This window comes from Rhipicephalus sanguineus, chromosome 1 (genome assembly GCF_013339695.2).
Source record: "Rhipicephalus sanguineus isolate Rsan-2018 chromosome 1, BIME_Rsan_1.4, whole genome shotgun sequence".
Lineage (NCBI taxonomy): Eukaryota > Metazoa > Arthropoda > Arachnida > Ixodida > Ixodidae > Rhipicephalus > Rhipicephalus sanguineus.
This window is the reverse complement of record NC_051176.1, coordinates 33,683,783-33,703,277: the sequence shown is the minus strand read 5'-3', so window position 1 is coordinate 33,703,277 and position 19,495 is coordinate 33,683,783.

The window sequence follows — 19,495 nt, the reverse complement described above, 5'->3', positions numbered from 1 at the left end:
GATGAGAGGTGGTAACATGAAAATTGTGACATGCATATCGTGTATGACATGATTTACATGCCACGCTCATGGCACCCTCGCGGCCGTTTCGCTAAATTGATATACACCAAAATTGGTATTGCGTAATGCTACTGTATGAATACAATCAATAACAGGTGATAACATGAAAACCATGCCATGCATGTTATGTATATCATCATTTACATGCCACGCTCATGGTGCATTCGCGGCCGTTTCGCTAGACTGATATACACCAAAATTGGTATTGCGCGACGCGACTGTATGACGGACGTCGATGAGAGGTGGTAACATGAAAATTGTGACATGCATATCGTGTACGACATGATTTACATGCCACGCTCATGGCACCCTCGCGGCCGTTTCGCTAAATTGATGTACACCAAAATTGGTATTGTGTAATGCTACTGTATGAATACAATAAATAACAGGTGATAACATGAAAATCATGCCATGCATGTTATGTATATCATCATTTACATGCCACGCTCATGGTGCATTCGCGGCCGTTTCGCTAGCTTGATATACACCAAAATTGGTATTGCGCGACGCGACTGTATGACGAACGTAAATGAGTGGTGGTAACATGAAAAATCATGACATGCAAGTCATGTACGACATGATTTACATGCCATGCTCATGGTGCGCTCGCGGCCGTTTCGCTCTGTTGATGTACACCAAAATTGGTATTGCGCGATGTGACTGTATGACGAACATAAGTGACAGGTGGTAACATGAAAACAATGATATGCATGTCATGTATGGCACAATTTACATGCCATCTCATGGTGCACTCGCAGCCATTTCGCGTGTTTGATAAAAACCAAAATTGGTATTGCGCGGTGTGACTGTATGACGAACATAAATGACAGGTCCTAACATGCGAATCATGTTATGCATGTCATGTACGGTAGGATTTACATGACACTCTCATGGTGCGCTTCCGGCCATTTTGTTAAGTGGATATATAACAAAATTCGTACCGCACCACACGAGTTCGTGATGAACATAAATGACAGGTCATGCATTGTATATACCAGAATATACGTTTCATTAGCATAATATATACCAGATTGTGCATGCATGCGTGCATGGCAAATATGCGATATATGGTGAACTAGGTGCCGTGGCATGAATGTTTTAATTTGGCTCAAAGACAAACAAGGGTATGTATGCAGCTCTTTGGCTTCGCATTACATCGATTCCCACAGTGCGTGGGATCTGCCGGATTTTTTTTCCAAGTATGCCGCCGCACTGGCCCATTCGTTACAGTGCTCGGCTGCTGACCTGAATGGCGCGCGTTCGATCCCGGCCGCGGCAGTCGCATTTCGATGCAGGCGACATACTGCGCGACATCAGTGCTCGCTAAAGGAGGTGGTAGAATTTTTCCGGAGCTCTCCACTACGGTGTCTTTCACAGCCCTTTAGGAACAAACAAGAAGCAAATCGAGTGCATGACTTCAGGGTAAATTTTGCAATGACTTACACATAGTAAGCAGACGACAGTAGAGGCGTTAACTGACCAGTGGTGTCTGTGAATTCAGCCTCCCGCGGTCCTTTTCACGGGCTCTCGTAAAACCAATAGAAGCGCAGTCGTGACTCGTGAGCAATATGAGAGGGAAGACTGGAATTACCTTTCAAGGGTCATAGCGGCTCAACGCAGTTGGGAAGCGGAAAAGTGTTCATAAGGCGGAAAGGCCTTTCTCGCAATTGAATACGTCACATTCATATCTGTATATTACAAGTAATCGTTGAGTAAATACGAATTCGGTGTTCCCTGTCATATTGCTCACGACTGTAGAAATATCTGCCGTCACACGTTCGCGAAGCACAACTACAGCGACACCGCGTGCTTCAAAACAACTTCGAAAGCATAACAGCACAGCCTTGTGCAAGAGTATTTGTTTTTCAGACGTGAATTATTCGACTCAACCCGTACTTATAGCGAATTTAGTCCCTCCAAGAATACTTCTTAAATAATTGCAATGCTTAGTGGCTGCTTGTTCCTACGACTGCCGCATCTTTGTTGAAAATTCTTGGCATACAAATTTATTCACGCAGAAAATCATTCTTCTATTTACTTGTAAAACAGCTGAAACTTGTTGCGCAATTTCTTTACAGAACGCTTTAGTATCAACGCTAGTGAGGAAAATGCACGGCACACCCTCTTGCGCGAACAATGTCATCAACGGAATTGATAACATAATGATGCTTCTTGGAGTTCTCCGCCCCAAAAACATGACATGACGATGATGGGCCACAGCCGCACCACCACGCCACAATATGATTATGATGTCGTGGACGGCTACAGAAATTACGACCACCTGGGATTCTTTGACGTGCACCTAAACCTAAGAACACGGGGCCCCTGGTATCTCACCTCCATCGAAATGCGGCGGCCGTAGCCAGGTTTCGATCTTACTTCCTTCCGGTGAGCAGTCGAGCACCCTAACCACTTGACCACCGCGGCGGGTATCAATAGAATTGATAAACTCATTATCATAACCTTCAGAACTTAGCGAAGACTTCATGATCAGTGAAGCTATTCGATTATGTCTCTATTTGTATGGTCGAGAACCTAACCGACATTGCTGAACCCAACCAGAATACTTGTGTTCTACTGTTCAGGTCGTACTGGTGCAGGCTACAAAAGCTACTGGTGCAGGCTACATCAAACAAAAAATCGTCCCCAACATAATTTGCAACACGTTCCGCATGGCTGCAAATGCTTTTGCCACACTTCAGCTCTGTAAATAAACGAAAAAGAAGTATTCGTGCCAAGTCGTTTGCGTCTTTTCCTGAACACTCTGAAGCACACCTTTTCACCACGTGTCTTTAATCACCCTTATGTGAATGCGACAGTACAGCATCACATTCGCAAACGCATTTAGGAAAGGAGACGCGACGCCGTTTAGATGTATCGTATTAACGGTCTGCGCCGAGCGTTGCTAAGATACCTTGTGCGCGAAACCCTAATAATTCAAAATAAAGCAATAAACGCGCGCGGCAATGCCACCCTCTGATAAAGCATCGCCCCGATACTAAAAGCAAACATGGAAGTTTAAAAAATGAATGCAATACGAAAGAACAATACTCACAGGGTCTCTTGTGCATTCAACTAAGACGGCTCGAAGGCGAAAGCGTTCTTCTTTTTCTTCTCAGTCGGCGTATTAGGAAGCCTATATGAACGGCCGGTCATGTAGGCTCCCTAGATCTATTTATCCTGCCCCGCCACCCTCCGAAAGCTTTGTGAACCTAGCGTGGCTTCGCATTGCCACCAGGATCGGAAGCACCTCACCTGGTTTTCCACTGCCTCCGTGATCAGTCCACCTATGACCAAGCTACGATGTCATGTGATGACGGTATAGGCATATGCCACATAAGCGAAGGAACGAGACGGCTGCACCTGAATCGACGCCAGCAGGGAACACGAGCCGTGGCTTCAGGTGCCACTGCGAAGCGCCGTCTTTATTACGGCGAAAGCCTTTAATGTCTCATACTCGCGGCGTCCGTCCGTCCGTCCGGGCCCTGGAACGGTGCCAGTTGTGGTCTCTCCCCCTCACACTCCCTCAGCAATCACGTGATGGCACAGCGGCGAATAGCAGGAGTTGCGCCGCCACTGCTGTGGCCTCTCCCCCTCACACTCTCTCAGCAATCACGTGATGGCACAGCGGCGGATAGCAGCAGTTGCGCCACCACAGCAGTGGCCTCTCCACCTCCTACTCTCTCAGCAATCACGTGATGGCACAGCATCACATAGCAACAGTTGCGCCGCCACAGCTGTGGCCTTTCCCCGTCACACACTCTCAGTAATCACGTGATGGCACAGCGGCGCATAGCAAGAGTTGCGCCGCCACAGCTGGGGCCTCTTCCCCTCACACTCTCTCAGCAATCACGTGATGGCACAGCGGCGCATAGCAAGAGTTGCGCCGCCTCAACTGTGGCCTCTTCCCCTCACACTCTCTCAGCAATCACGGGATGGCGCGCGCGGCAACGCTCCTTCGCCAGACGTCTCGTTGCAGCAGTCGAGTTACTCGGATGCAGGGTGTAAGAAAAATCATTCAGGTGTTGACACTCCGCTCCACGGCGCGTCCAGATAATGTTCGACGCTTTCGGTCCCTTCGTCGCAGCGCCCCCCACAAAACTGCGGCCGGCGCATGTACTATGACGACGAGCTGCGTATGTAGAGTCCGTAACAGCGTGGCATACCTGAGAACGCAGCGTTAGAACCACGGTGTAAGAAGCATTATTATGCTGACACCATGCCGTGGAGGCAGCGGCGGCGTTCGCCGCACGTGGCGTTTTTCGGTTGCGAAGAACGCGGCATGCGTTTATAGCTCTTGTTACTAGCGTGCGTATCTGCGTGATTCGCTGCAAATGTCGTCTAAAGACGATAGAAGAGGCGCTGCGTGAGATATGGACGCCATCTGGCAATACGTCGGGAAACATGAGTGCTGTGTTGCGGGCTGGTAGTCCCGGCGCAGCAGCAGGCGAAGACCGGCGGTGACCAACGCGATCGGCGGGGACGCCAGCCAGCCCGAACACGCGGTTTGGCGCGAAGCGCCGAAGCAGAAGAAACATCCGCACTCAACGAGTACTCTCCACACACTCTTTTATTTACACCATCATCATCAGCCTGTCTACGCCCACTGCAGGGCAAAGGCCTCTCCCATGTTCCGCCAATCAAGACAATCAAATTTATTTACACGTCGCTTGGGTAAAACAGGAATGCCAGAGTGGCGCCCCATGGCATTCGTACAGTACAATACTGAACCGAAACCGAAACACAACAATGAGCTCGTGCTGAGGGCACGGAGGAAGGCAAGTTTCAGCGCAGTCGCATTTTCAGCGCAGCTTAAGAAACTAGGGTCTCTAGAATTATGTATCTATGTATTTTATATTAAAGGAACACACCACCTAATACTTACCTAGTGATGTTGCGCCTCAGATATGCGTAATGTTTGCTTTTAAGTGCGAATGCACTTTATAAGCGACCCTGAATCCGCCGTCCCATAGCAACGGCGCGAGGAGCGGAGAGGAGCGTCTGTAGCAACGGCGCAGCGACGTCACGCCCCACGTGACTGCGCGCGCTCCGCCCTCCGCTCCGTGGCTGCGCGCGCCCCGCGCATTGCCTGTGGTGATGAAGGCCGGCGGCGAGACGCCGAACGAAAGCGTGCGAAGCGAGCCCAGCACCCCGAAGCCGATCTGGCGCGGGGACGCGCGATGCGTGAGCGAGCGCGGGCCCTCGAATTCGATCGGCCGGACGCGCGCTTCAAGCGAGACTTCCTGGACCGCAGCTCGGTGTGCGATCGACTGTGGTTCGACAACAACCTGAGCCCCATCTCGGGCGTGCGCAACGCCGCCAACAAGTTGAACGCGTTGCGGGTTCTTTGGAACGAGTTCGGAAGACAGATCATCATCATCAGTAAAACTGCTTTGCACTTAAAAACGGCCAGACCACCGTGGGTCGGCTGGCGCGTGCTCTCTCGCTGCCGTCTCCTTCGCTCGGCTCTGCAGTTTAGTCGCGCGCGCCCCCTCATAACATCACCCCGTGCTTCGCACTTCCTCATACTCCCCTTCGGGGAAATGCGGGTTTTTTTCATCTACAATGTACACAAGCATGAACCTAGTCAGCCGTTTAAGATGGCTGGCCCTTGGGCAAGTGATTCAACTTTCGCCAGGTGGCTGAATCGAGTGACGTGCCGACAAATAGAAAGACAGACCAAAATTTCTGCGTTTAAGTTCCCCAAGAAAGACTATCGTCTTTAAAAAAACAAGAAGAAAAACATGCGTCCGCCTCGTAGCGCTCGGATGGATGGATGGATGCTATGAGCGTCCCCTTTATAACGGGGCGGTGACATGTCTGCCACCAGGCTCGAAGGCGAAAAAAAAGAGAAAGAAGAAAAAAAGCTTCCTTGTTTCATGTTGTCCTAATGCCTTATCTACATTGATTAAATCTATGTTATTATACCAAAAAATATATATTCACGGTCCATCTCTCTGCCTCTTAAGGCAGAATGACCTTATTTTCCCCCATTATTTATTTTTGTACTTTATCTCTACTTTTCTGCCACCAATACTCTAACCGTCTCTTACTTATTTCTATCGCGGACGTGTTCAGCTTTCCATTGTTGTCCCTAAAACCCAAGGCTTCATGTAGACTCGTGCCCACACGTATACCTGGGTGAATATCTCCACATTCAATCAGTACATGTTCCATCGTTTCCTTAGTTCCCCCGCAGCATGTACAATGTTCTTCTTCGTTACTAAATCTCGCTTTATAACTACGCGTTCTAAGGCAGCCCGACCTTGCTTCAAACAGTAAAGCGCTTCCCCTTGAATTATCATAAAACCTTTCCCTCCTTATTTCGTTTTTTCCTTTTCGGTAGTTACTCAGAGCCGGCTTCTTTTCCATCGCTGTCATCCAATAAGTCCTCTCCGCCTCTCTGACCTTCCGCTTAATGCTCCTTGTTGCCATATCGCCCGCACTGCCATCCGTATATTTACTGGTGAGCCTCCTAGTTCTTTTTCTCCACTGCGTGTCAACGCTTTTTCTATACAAATACCTGAAAACCTTCTCTGCCCATCTACTCTCCTTCATTTTCCTCAGCCTCTCTTCGAATCTCATTTTGCTCTGCGCTTCTCTCACTTCAAAGCCTGTCCATCACATATCACCCTTTACCGCCTCATTTGTCGTCTTCCCGTGAGCGCCCAACGCGAGGCGGCCCACCGTCCTTTGATTTACATCCATTCCTGATTGCACCTCTGACTTCATGCACACCACTGAGTTCCCAAATGTAAGCCCCGGAACCATCACACCCTTCCACAGCCCTCGAAGCACCTCGTACCTATTGTATCCCCATAAAGCTCTGTGCTTCATAATTGCAGCATTCCTCTTTCCCTTTGCTACCGATGCTTTCTCTTGTACCTCCATATATCTATCCCCCTCATTTATCCATACTCCGAGGTACTTGTACTCGCTTACGCTCGGTATTTTTTGGCCCTGTATTAAGACCGTATGGTCTCCGTGATCATTGAATACCATCAATCCACATTTTGTTGCACTAAATCCTAGTCCTAGAGCCTCACACTCCCTTCCGCATATATCTGCCAGTCGCTGTATATCATCTTGACTGTCCGCAAATAAGACAATATCATCAGCATAAAATAGACCTGGAAGTTTCTGCTCAACCATCGCTCCGACCTGTTTGTGTGACAAATTAAATCCAATGTTGCTACCTTCTAGCGCTTTTTCCATCCTCGCCATGTACAGCATGAATAACAGCGGGGACAAAGGGCATCCCTGTCTCAGCCCCTTGCTAATTTCAACGCTGTCCTTGCTACTTATTCCTTTCCATTCTATACAAACTGTATTTTCTCGGTATATTTCCCTCAAAAGCTGTACACAGTCGTCACCTATGCCCACTTCCTTCAATATATCCCACAAAATTTCCTGATTAACGTTGTCATACGCCCCGGTGATATCTAGATAAGCTACGTATAAGGGCCTGTTTTCTATTTTAGATATTTCTATACACTGGGTAAGAACAAACAGATTATCGTCTAACCGCCTGTCGATTCGAAATCCATTCTGAAGTTCTCCCAAAATATCATTTTGTTCTACCCACGCTTCTATTTTTAATTTTACTGCCTGCATCGCCAACCTGTATAGCACCGATGTAATTGTTAGCGGTCTATAGGAGCGAATGTTATCCCTTTCTCCCTTGCCTTTATAGATTAAGTTCATTCTACTTTTTCGCCAACTGTCTGGTATTTCCCTCTCCTGTAAGCACTTTTCTACGGCTTTCAGCAGTGTTTCTTTAGTGTTATGTCCGAGTTCGTTAATGAGGCTGACGGGAACCCCATCTAAGCCCGGAGTAGTGCGCTTAGGAATTTTTCCTTCGGCCTTCTTCCAATTGAAATTCTCTAGTACTACATCTTCGTCGGTTGCACCCCTTTGCGTACTTTTACTCACCAGGGGAATCCCCTGGGGGACCTTTTTAAACGAATCGGCTGTTATCTTTCGGATGTAACCTAGCGCTTCATATCCTTCCAATTTATTTCCTCCTTCATCTACCATATGTTGCTGCATTGTGACAGACTTCCTACCCAGCGCTTTTAGGTGGCTCCAAAATATCCTAGGCGCGGCCTTCTTCTTTTCGCGAATCTCTGTCATCCAGCGTTCACTTTCACCTTTAATTTTTGCCTCGACTAATTTCTGCACAATGAATTTTCGCTCTAAATATATTTCCCATATTTGGTTGACTTCGTCCTGTGGCCGCTTCTCCTTTTTTGCCTGTCTGTGCTCCCGTGATGCCTGACGTCGCATCTCGATCGCTTCCCGGATTTCTTTGTTCCACCAACTTTTTGGCTTTTTCTTTCCTTTCCAACAAATAGTTTTCTTCTCTATTTCCATTTCTTTCGTGATTACATGTAGCAGCTCACTATACTTCCAGTCTTTGCCTGGTAGTTCGTTTACTTTTTCCTCGACTCTTGCGGCTATATTTGTTATTTGTTTGTCATTTAGATACGAGCTGCCAAACTTTGATTCTATGTTCTTATTTTCAGTTTTATATCCCATTTGTAATATTATGCGTTTATGATCACTACCCAAGCTGTTAATGCCTTCTTCGTCTATTCTCATCTCTCTAAGTTTGTCATATATTCCTTCTGTCATGAGACAGTAATCAATGCTCGATTGCCTGTTTCTGACTTCCCACGTGATCTGCCCCTCACACTTAGGCCCCACGTTAACTATCTCAAGACTATGTTGCTCGCAGAGATCTAGCAATAACTTGCCATTGGTGTCTGAATATCCGTCAAGGTCATGAATGTGAGCGTTCATGTTCCCTAGAAGGATTATCTCGGCATCATGACCAAATTCTTTAATATCGGTGCTTATGCATTTCACTATCTCCAGATTCTTTTCTCTGCAGTTATTCCCTGTCCACAAGTAAGCTACACCTAGCCACGTTTTCTTTCCACCTACTGTGCCCGAAACCCATATGTGCTCTGAACACGTTTGTTTCACTCTCTCCCATTTTGTTCTGCTATGAATTAGCATTCCAACCCCCCCACCTCTCCTTTCTGATGTGATCCTGTTACATCCTTCCCAAACATAATTTTCAATATGTGGTGGCTCTTCCAAGTCTCTAAGGTGTGTTTCTGTAACCGCATAAACACCTATCTGTTCCTTGTTTAACTGTCCCTCAATCTCTAACCATTTTGCCTTTTTTTTCTGCCACCCTGCATGTTAATGTAACTAATTGCAACACGCGCCTTCTCCCTTCTTTTACCTTTTCTCTGTTTTTTCGCTATACTACCTGTCAAAGAGTCCCCCTGGTTGTTTTCCTCATTACAAGCTACCATGGGCACCGATGGGCCCGCGTGCCCCCCAAAAAGCTACTGCGCGTCCTGCAAGACGCCAACCCACCTCATGGCCAAGCCTCCTATCGAAGTGTATTCCGTCTCTTCGAAAACCACCCCACCTGTGCACCTCTCTGTTTATTTCCACTACCTCGATGCCTTTCTCTCTACTCATCTGCCATATCTCTTTGTTTGCGTCGACAACCGCTCTTTGCAGGTTGCCGTCACGCACCGGTACCTCCGGTATTGTGCATACCACTATCTGCACCTGAGGGGAAATGGCGCGCATGTCATCGACCCCTTTCGCCAATGTGGTCGCTAGTTCGGCTGATTCGTTACTCAAGACGTCGTTTAGACTTCCCGCGATTATCACGAGGTTACGTCCATTAGACTTAGTTGCGAGTTTTGCGTTAGCTTGTCTCATCACTGATCCCAGCCTATGGCCCGGGAACTTCCCTATTAAAACTCGTTTGTCGCCTCTCACCCTTTCCTTGACTGCTTCTGCGCATGTAGCTAAATTCGAGTCCCCGGCGATTATCACGTGATCCGACTTTTCTGCTGGACTTTCCCGCACCTGGCCACTGCACCTGTTACTAGCGCGTGCTACTGCTGTTGTTTTGTCCCCTCCCGTTCCCAAGACTACTTCGCGGAAGGTGGGTCCTGTGACCCTTGCACCTGTCTTTTCCAAACGTGTTTCCCCCTTCGCGCCTACCACTGTGAGGGTCGATGCCCCATTGTTCCCGCTGTCGCTTGCTTCCTTGTTCCCCGTGGCTACCTTTGCTGGCATGGCTACCTTTGCTAATCCCTCCTCGGCTGACTTAAGCCTTTCCGCCATAGCCATCGTTTTTTCCCGCTCTGTCGCTACCGCTTTTTCCAGCTCGGAGATTCTCACCATGAGCTCATTCTGGGCGGCCATCATTATTTCCATCTTCGCCTCTAACTCGCATTGCTTACACTTGGCGTCAGCTCTCTCTGTCGTCTCATCCTCACAAACCTCTATTTTCCGCCCCATTCCGCATCCTGAACACTTTACGGTCTTTTTGACCATGGCTATAGATCGTTCACGCGGCGTATTAGATACACTTAAAGCCAAATGATATCACAAAACTCCGCAAGTATGTTACACTTCAAATCACCCGTGCACCTTTCAGCCACGTCCCTAAGTCGCAGCGCCCCCCAAGAAACTGCGGCCGGTGCATGTACTATAGCCGAACATTAGAGACTTTTAGCAAGGTACGCAAGTACGGTAATACCGTACCGGCTGACGAGTGCGCATGCGCGAACTTCACCGGCACGGAAATGCGTTCCGTACGTTTGCGGGACCTTGCTGCATACGGTAACTCTGCGCACCAATTTTTTTCAAGCCAAGCCAGTTCAAGTCAAGACACAACGGCACAACCAAAAAAAAAAGTCACAGTTTCGGCGCAAAGGCGAAGCAATGATTGCGATAGCAATAAATTGTAGTGTAACGCGAAGAACGGAAAGATGCTCGAAATTGCCAGCGCGTCGCTCGAGCCCAAAGGTCGCACGAAAAGAACGCACACAGGACGAGCGCGAACTAATGCGTCACAGCTCGACACTTGAAGCGCACTGCTCAAACATAAAGCAGGACGCACGAAACAAACGAACAGGTACACACAAGACGAGCACGAACTAATTGTCACAGTTGTTACTTATTTCTGTTTGAACAGCGCGCTCCTTTCACAAACGCGGCCGCTGCAGCGGGCGAAGCGAAGCACCCCACCGGCCGCCCCTTCTTTCCTTGAGATAAGCGCACGAAAGCGACTACGCCCTGTAGAGCAAACAGCAAGGGCGTTCGCAGGGGCGGGGCGACGATCTTTAAAGCGCGCAACACGCGCGCACGTCGCGCCATCTATGTGGCCACTAAGAAAGCATGCTGAATTACATGGTGTATATAAATAGCTCGCCGTTAGCAGGCTGAGAGACGGTGCTGTCGTGGCCTAACGTCTAACGCGGCGGGCTGCAAAGCTAGAGGTCGTCCGTTCGATTCCGCGCGTCGGAAAGAATTTCTTAATTATTTTTCTTTGTGGCCTTTCTATATATATACATACTTATACATATACGGTAAATGACGGCGACGGGGACGGACATTTTCCAGCCGAGACTGTCCATATAATTGCTATCGCAATAAAATGGCATCGACTAATGCCAGTTCACCATGCTCGGCATCGCGCTTGCCAACACCTCGCGTGCGATTTTCGGCCGCCGACGACTTGATTCTCGTTAGAGTAGTTGCTGAAATCGGACCGATGTCTGACCCCTCAAGGTGGCAAGAGGTTGCAAAATTGTGCAAGAAAAAACAGGCAAACTCTGTTCTGCTCGTCGCGCGAGGGAACGATTCGATTTGCTCCTCGTTAAATTCAGACGGAAAGACAACGAGAACCGTCGCAAGTGAGTATATCCTATGTGCAGTGTTTCACAGACACGCTGCATCGTGAATGAGATTATGTTTGCTTTAATTAACATAGGTCTGGAGTGGAAGAAGATTTTGGGGAGCTCGAGCGACTTCTGCAAGAACTCTCTGACTTCGCTAGAGATTGCGGCTAAAGCCGCGCGCCGTCGACAGACAGCGCAAACAGCGTAGCACACCCCCAAGTGCCGCAAGTAGCGAACTACCAAATTCGTCTACTCGGCGGGCTGCAACGCAATCGTTGCGGATGGAAGCGGCTGCTGATCGGCTGGCCCTTTCCACCGCGACGTTCGCTGCTGTGTCCACGGCCGCTGCCGACAACCATCCAGACCTTGGTAAGGTTCATTTCGTACTGCGTTGTTTCCACGGTAGGTAACGTTTAAGAGTCAAAGAACGCGGGATTTCCGGTCACTTCTGCCCGTGCTTGGGAAGAGCAAAGTTATATTTTTTAGGTTCGTGCGAAACAAATAGCTTACCATTCACAGACACCTTTTCAAAGACCAATTTAACGGTATAAATTTAAGGCCCGGCGTGCCACATATGCAATGCTAAATGTAATGCATCGAAACGCCGATGGTAAGCCTAGGCTGCTGATAATTTCAGCTGCGGATAATCCAACGACTCGACTGCTAATTGAGGTTACAGAGCAAGGATAGTTAAGGAAACATAACAGGGAAATCGAAGCTACACCGTTCCATCTTGTGTCCTCAGCAAAAGTCCCTTCTGAGCATGGTTCCACAACATGATCATAAGACCTAGCAAATACATTTACAGGCAACACCTACAGGCACAGCATGGGTAAAGAGGCAGAAGACTAGCAGTGTAGTATTTTTGTTTTACCCTTGCTTACGAAGTATGTTTCATTCATTTATGTCAAATTTGGTAGCAACATCAACTATGTCATGTTTTGTGTGCTGCTGTAGTGACCAATTAATCAAAGAGCATGCATTACCTCATTTATCTTCAGCTACTAACGCCAGTACTTTGTGCTACACACAATGCTTGCCCATCAGAGCTTAACGGTAGCCTGTTTAACGGTAGCTTAACGGTAGCCTCAACACTATTGTGGCAAGGTGCAACCGCCTCACATATACGAAGTGTTGGGAAAATTTTCTGAATTAGTTTTTCTGCAATTTTTTTTTGCGCTACGCAGCATTCAACAGTTCAGTACTTCTTTATGTGCAGAGGAAACAGACCCAGAATTGACGGCGCAAGACTATCTGCTCGGCATGTATTGCACAGCAGATCTTGGTGCCGTGTCCGAGCCCGACGAACCAAACACATTGAGGCCCGAAAGCCGTGAAAGTTGGTTTGAAACTGCACGACCTGAAGACGCCACCAAAAACCCTGGCACTAGCTGTGAAGCACATGCTGTGGGTACACGCACGGGTGACACCACCAATGAAGGTATCATTTTTGCATTTAATTAGATCTTGTCTGCTTTACAATGCCACCGTGCACATTAACAGTACTTAACTAATTCATAGTGTCATATTGAACAAGACATGTGAGATGTAGTTAGTAACTCTTAACATTGTCAATTAATTTTTTGAGGCAGTTTTGTACTCAAGAAATATCTTGCGTTTTTAATGTGAAGCTTTCATTGACTTGTCCCTAGCACTTGAGGGAAGCGGGCATTTCATGCGACGGCTTCATCATTGAAGTTGCCCATTACCGTCGATGGCAAACTTCAAAAATTATTTTCTTCGTTGAAACAAAAATTTTAACGATAAAAGTTTCCATGTAAGACGGACTGTTTACTTGCTTTCGATTGAAGCATAAAGCCGATTTTTAATTGGAGTACCACATGATGTAAATTGTGTCTCAATGTGGGCCAAAATGAAGATTTCCTCTTATTTGCGACTTTTCCTCGTAAGATTTACAAATTTCATAATAGAACGCGCTGCTGGGCGAGTTCGTGCATTGTCTTAGCGCAAAAAAAGACGGGAGACAAGAGCGCCCGTCCCAACTTATCTCTTGTGTCCCGTCTTTTTTAAAGCTCAGCATGTGTTTTCACGTGTGTATACGGCTTCATATTCGCTGCAGATAGAAAAATTCTCATTACAAATGTTTCACGGTGTTTTCCACATTACCATTTCGTGATTAGACACTCTGACCAGTAAGCTTTCCGTTGCGCTAAAAAAAATAAGTACCATAAAAATTGTTTGTCGGTCTCTTTAAGCATTCGCACTTTACAGTTTTCTCACTACAAAGTAAAGGGGTTGACGCTGAGAAGTAGCACTGCCATTGTGGCACGTAATGGAACAACGTTTAATCCGCATGGGCAGCGAACAGCAGCACATGAACATGAACCATTGTCGCACTTACCTGCCGCTGTTTGCAACATGTGTAGTGCGTACAACTTTTTCGGCGCTGCAGACAGAAAAATTGTGATAAAGAATGTTTCACCCCTTTTTCCGCCCTAGCACTCCATTATTAGACAATTGGTTAGCTTTCTATTGCACTAAAGAAAACACATACCATAAGAACTGGTTGTCAATCTCTTTTTAAAACGGACAGGTCGTATGCACAGGCAAGCTTCTGAAATTACACAAAACAAGCAAGAATTGAAATCAAGAACGCATTGTGTACGCACTTATAATGGTGCGCTTGGTATCTCTTTAACAATTTACTCTATTGCCGTGATAGGAGAAAAGTGATGGGTAGAGCAGTAAAGAATAACAATGAGTGTGCAACCACTTCAGTGTGAAAGCCCTTTCTGTTCATTTGGGTGCCAAAATCGTTGCATATTTCTTTTTTTATTTCATGCAGAAGTAAGTTTTCAATATCCGTAAAAATAAAGCAGCTGTAATCTCTTTATAATGAGGTATTCCAAGATATTGGTCTTTCGCTGAGCTTTGTTTGTCGGAAAAAATTGCTTTGCGTTTAAAAGTTTACGTACGTGTAACAGTGTGCAAAATATTACACTGTAACTGACAACACTTTTAACAATGCTGATTATTTTATTGTTCATGAACTTGCAGTCGCCACACGTGAAAGGCCTGCACTACGAGAGCCTTCAGAGGCACCGACGACTCGACCACCGCTCACAGCTAGGTGAGCAAACAATATAAAAAAAACTGTTTATGACAAGGGCTTTCAAAAACCTCTACAAAAATGTTTTGTTGGTGTAAACAAGCCCGGTTTCAAGTCACATATACAAAAGAAATAATGCCTCAAAATAGAAAAATGAAATAATTGTTGCGAAAGTTATACTGCGTACAATTCTGGTGAGTATAAATTGCAATGAGGCTAGCTAAGTAGAATTATGCTCAGTATTAATATGAGTTAGCCTGCTTGAGCAGAATTTCGGTAAGCTTGGATCCGAGTGAGCCCATATGAGGAAAGTTCTGGTAAGTTGGAATCAAGAGCGCACTTACTTAAACGTATACAGTGGAGCCCCGATTATACAATTTTGAGGGGGCCACACAAAACCGCTGTATGATCTGAGTATTGTGTAAGTGAAAACTAAGCATATAGGCAGTGACACTCATCCATCCTTGCCCAAAAAACGGGCACAGACCGCCTGAATAACCCCACGGCATGACCCTGCGCTTCCCCAAAGAAGTTAGGTTAAATTATTTTTGAAAATGGCAGCTAAGCATTTAGTTGAAGAATTACGGCATATGGCATTGCACACAGGGTGCAACAACAAACGCAAAAACAGAGGGACAACACAAGCACTGATGGCAATGTGTTGTCCCTCTGTTTTTGTGTTCGTCGTTTCACCTGGTGTGCGTCGCCATATGCCGTAATGATCGACCAGCTAGCCCACAAGTACATTTTAGTTGAAGGAGGTGTGAGCGAATTCTTATTCTCAACTTTTAAAAAAGTCGAATGCAATGCACATCCTTTCCCCAATAAATCGAGTCCGGAAATTGCCTGCACGTGAGAACAAAACTAAAACCGCGTTGTCAACAGCCCCTTGTCAGGAGAGTCAAATGCGGTGTCATTGCCATCACATAATGGCGCACATTTTGTTACAAGTTCGCGAAGGATGCCTTGTTTGATCAGGATATTTGTTCCCTTGTGAAGTGCAATCGGTGATGTGCCGCCGTTATTATGAACGCTCACGTCAAGGGCAACTTATTTTGCACGGTGAAGGTAGCTGCGTTGCGTCCTTTTGCGTGTTCGAGGCCTGTGACTGCGAGTGCCACAAAGGGAGGATATGTTCAGCTGTATGTCAACTAAGAAAAGCTTCCACGCTCCGAAAATGTTAAAATATCCAGATCTCAAAGACGAGCTTTCTGACCGAGGTTATCCGTGTATATAGAGCTTGTCTAGCTAACGGCCTTGGTTCGTTGGTTCACAGCACTAAGTAGTATTGATTTCAAATAAAATTATTAATGCAGTGCCACTCCTGAATAACACTCATGTTGAATGACAAACGACTATTTTGTTCTCTAAGAGTTGCCAGTCAGCACAAACCAGCAGAATGCAGTGGCTCAGGCTTCAACGACCTCTCTCTCTCCAGTTGGTAAGGAGGCGTCACCAACAGGCACCAGGAGGACACCAATAAGAAGTAAGTTACAAGACATGCTTGTGTGCTGCAAAACCAATAGCATCATCATTTATTGTCCCTTAAAGACCCTTAAAGACCCTTATTTATTGTCCCTTAAAGAGTGGGTACCTATGAGCGTGAGTATAAGTGAGTATGAAAGTGGGTGAGTATCAATCAGGATGAGTGGAGTGAGTAACAAAGTGAGTGAGTATCGATGAGTGTGAGTGTGAACGTGAGCGAGCGCCGATGAATTTGAGTAGACGTATGAATTTCAGTGAGTGCCGATGCGTGTGAGTGGACATGAGCATGAACTTGAGTGAGTGCCTATGATTGTGAGTACCGGCGACTGCTACACTCTAAGAAAAAAAAGAGTCAAAAGAGGGTCATGGAACCGTGACTCTCTTCGGGCGTCCATGTGACCCCTTTTGGAAGGTACAGGCAGAGAAAAAGAGTTAGCAGTTCGGAAGGAGTCATTGGACACCCCTGAAGCGCGTTTCGATTGGCTTCCGTCATGAAAGAGCCGCCGTATACGCCATACATATCGCGCGCTTTCCCTTTGGCGCCGTTGTGGCGCGTTGCTCGCCAACGGAGACAGGGTTGGCGCCGGGGTTACGCGTGACGCGCCGCTTCGCCGCTTCTGCCTTCTCTCTCAGTCGTCTCAGTCTCCTCGTCTATGCTATTGGAGCAATTGGAGTGCGTTGCTTTGATAGCGCGGGTTGCGTGTCTTCAAGTTTCATCAGTTCATGTTCATGCGCGTTTACGATGGTGTTGACGCCGGCTCCGCGCACGAAGTGACGCTTGCAGGGCGGAATATTCATGGAGCTGCGGATACGGACAACGGGCGCCTGTTAACAGTGAGTGTACTGCTTTCGTAGCCACTAATTATACAGCTTTAGCTGGGCGTCTGCAGCAGCTCTGCGGAAGTTATCTGCCAGCCATTTCCAACAGCAGCCCGTGTCCGCGGGGCTGTTGCGGATGCCCAACTAAAGCTGTCGGTTAACGAGTTACCACCGTTTTGCGCGTTGCTGTACAAGCTCCCATAAAGTGAGCGATGCAAACAATTATCAAGGGTCATTTCTTGCTGATCGCGTGTTGTGTCTGCACTACTGAAGGTACAAGATGTCGTTTTGAGATGCACTTTTGTCTACTTCATAAGAACAATATCCATCGACCTTGAGTGTGCTGCGTGCTTCCGCGCGTGGGAACGTGAAAAAAAAAACCTCTGTGTACAGAACGCTCAGACGCACTATATATAATGGTTTTTGTTGGCTTAAAGACGGTAGCTTGAGGTGCAGATATAGTACGGTGGCTTCCAGAACGTATGCGGTAGTCATTCAAGTTGGACACACCTCGCCGGTAAGGCGAAAATGCTAGACTTTCGACGGCGCCCGTTGTTGCGGCCGTCGCCGTGCACTTTTTTCCTTCGTTTCTGTTTGCTGTTTTCATGGTTTGCCAACATCTGCGATGACGCTATAACGGAATCAAGTGAGTGCACGTGATTGTGGGAGTTATGTGTGCTAATTCTAGCATATGACATGTCTGATCTCGACGTAGACGGCGTCCGCACGCGCTGGGTGTCGTTCGGGCCCTCGTACTCGCATGTATTTATCTGAGTATGGGTTACGTTTGTAAAACATGCGGTCAGTAACCGCTCACGGCGTGCCCCTGACTGCCGGAGGAAATGTTTGGGTGTCGGGGTAAGCCGGCGCAAAACCGTGTTTATTCTGAAACCAAATTTTGAAGCGATTTCTCAGAAAAAAAGTGCTTTCATTCGTGTATAGCCAGTGCCTATTGCGAGACGAGGTTCCCGCTGCCTTTTACGTGAAATTTTGTTTTCGTTCCTTCATTGTGTCTATGTGAAGCACGTATTTTGTAGGTTTTGCAAACCATTACTGCAATTTCATCTTCCCATCATAATATCACGTTCTGCTTTTCAGATACCATTGTTCATGGTGCTCACGCTGACCAGGAGCGACAACCTGGCAAGCCACAAGTCTGAGACCTCCAGCCGTCACCACTTTTTGATTTATTCTTAATCATAAGGAATAAAGATTGAAACATAATGCACTATATGACACTATGCACATCAGTCACACATTTTAGTTGGCTATACTCATAGAAGCATGTAAACGAGGAATACCCAAACTTCTTAATTGGAAATCAAATACCATCTTTTCGCGCTTTCTATATAGACGTCAGACTCTGGAGTTTCCAAGATGTGTGGCGCCACCTGTCGGAGAAGTATTGAGTAGTGCATAGACCGACTCTCTCGCACAGTTTGCTATGGGGCCAGGTGCAACTAGCGAGTGCGAAACAACGATTGAGCTTAATATCGCGTGTGTTTGCGCATTTAGCACTCAGAACGAGAGCTGTGAATTGCTCTCCGCTAGTCGGACGCGCCACCGAGCCGTCGTGAAGTGCTTGCTGGATCACTCGCCTGAACGACGGCGAAAACAGCAGCAGACGAGAGCTCTCCGCACGCTACGAAGAAACTCCGCAAAAGACGCACTGTTGCGTTGGGAATTGCCACGGACGTAAAAGACTGAATAACAACGTTCAGTTTTACCGATTTCCATAGTTGTCGTACGAAGAAGAAAGGCGAGAGCGCTGGATACGGGCCGTTGCGAGCGTGTTGGGTAAGCGAAGTACCCGCGTTCTCCACAGTCGGTGGCATGAATGTCTGGCTCTGCTGTTGTTTTGCGTAGCCCTGATGCAAAACCGTGGTAACCTTGACTATGAAGCTCAGCAGAGGCTCTCACCGCGGTGCTTGTCGTGTAACACGAAGTGAGCAGCTAGAGGCGGACTGGAGACGCGTGATACGCACACCGCGACGAGTTGGTCGTCACAACACAGCATCGCGGACGTACGTACGTTTTGAAGGCTCAGAGTTCTGGTTCTAACTAGCTAACACCACGTGCGTCATGCAAGTAAATCGCAGAATGTTGGTCGTGACCCCCTTCAGGTTTGTTTCGCCCGTGTCCTCCGCGGTTGCCGTCGGAGGCCACGGTTTTGCCTTTGGTTGTACCCCGCGATAGTGGACACGCACGTATCCCCATTTGCAGTACATACAAACGGAAGACGACCATCAAGAGACCATTTGAGGATGCGTAATAAAACACTCCAATGCACAGGAAGCGAGAGATGAATTAAGGGAGAATGCAACTGAAAAGGCGAAAATCG